The sequence below is a fragment of the Miniopterus natalensis genome, chromosome 3 (genome assembly GCF_054644295.1).
Source record: "Miniopterus natalensis isolate mMinNat1 chromosome 3, mMinNat1.hap1, whole genome shotgun sequence".
Classification (NCBI taxonomy): Eukaryota; Metazoa; Chordata; class Mammalia; order Chiroptera; family Miniopteridae; genus Miniopterus; species Miniopterus natalensis.
Window position 1 is genome coordinate 33,989,093 of NC_142083.1, and position 1,512 is coordinate 33,990,604.

The window sequence follows — 1,512 nt, forward strand, 5'->3', positions numbered from 1 at the left end:
CCCCCAAAGTCTCATGCAGTTCATGCATCCGGCTTAAAGTTCACCATCTCCTGGAAGAAGGCAATTTTCTATACCACGTCTTGATATAGCTCCTCGTGGTCAATTAATAAGCTAAAAGAACAAGTTTTACTTACTTCTGGCTTTCTGAGAATAGAGGCACAGTAACAGAACTGGGCCTTGAGAAAACTAAAGGAAGTTCAGATCAGTTGCCATGGGCAGTGTTCTAGGAAATTAATAAAAAATTAATAGTGATTCAGTAGTTATATAGCTGCCCTAGTCAACCTTAGAAATCCTTTGATTAAATACTCTTACCTGGGAGCATATTTTTTGCTAGCATAGGTGTCATTCCAACTTAGTTCTCTATTTACATATACTTTGACAGAAAAATACTTTAATTTCTAAATTAGTCTTTCAATAGAGTTTAATGTTAGCTTGGTTCTAAAAGGCCATTATTTAATTCAAGCTCTCCCACCATTCAGTTTACTGCAAACACCCTTCAGGTGTCCAAAGGAAGACCACATTTGCTTTTGGAAGGATGTAAGTTGGAAATGGTACACAGTGGGTTCATAATAAACAGTATTTACTAATGGACTTAATCACCTTGATTCTATGAAACACTGAAGTGATCCAGAGTTTGATCCAAAGTAGAAGAACATTGAAATGGATGACTAATGAGTAAAGCTAGTTTTAAGTGCCCAATTACTGTGGGTTAAGGATGAGTCATAGGGGTGGAATTACAGAGAAATGCACGTCTTTCCTGTCCATTTCACACCTGATCTGGAAAGCATAATGATGCCTTTCATTGCTCTGTGGTTGAAAAAGCCAACACATTTTCAAATCGCTCACTCTTGCTCTCAAAGTAAATTAATTTTTTATGTGCCCCGGGCATGAAACAGCTCCGGCCACCAACAAAGGCATCAAGCTAGGGTGAACTACGGACTGTACTTCTGCTCTGCCCCTGACTGATATAAGAGCAACTCCACCAGTCAGGTGTCTCCTTGCCCATTGCAGAGACTAAAGTAAATTATTTTAAACTTTCAAGAGAGAGAGAAAAAAGACTCTTCAAATCCAAACAGGCTTAGTTCTATGGTTTGGGAGTGAGTCAAGGAGCTATTTTTACAGAGTATGTTGTCCATACTAATCTAGCAACGTTGGGAAACCTGAAGAAAATCTGAAACCTTGTGAAACTGAATTGGAAGTAAAATTCATTGAATTTGAACCTCAGGTCCCTGTTTCCACAATATGCTCATTGTTCACATGTATTTATTTAGTATTAAAATTGAATGAACATTGTTGCATTGCAGCTGTTTAGGTTTTGATAAATGACAAACAGCGTTTTTTCCTTCCAAACAGAGAAAGACATCAAATTCATACTTTAGAGGGGAAAAAAACAAAAAACCATGAGATTGAGAGAGACTAACAGGAAGTGGGTTGATTCACTTCAGAATTCTATTTATAAACAGACCAAATCAGATGGACCCTAAGCCAGAGGGTGGCCACATCTTGATCCCA

The 1,512-nt window shown here is 38.0% G+C and overlaps 1 pseudogene; it reads right to left on the reverse strand.

Annotated features, from left to right (window-relative positions):
• Positions 1–872: 872 nt before the first annotated feature.
• Positions 873–1,016, reverse strand: LOC148093462 (small nucleolar RNA SNORA48; annotated as a pseudogene).
• Positions 1,017–1,512: the final 496 nt, after the last annotated feature.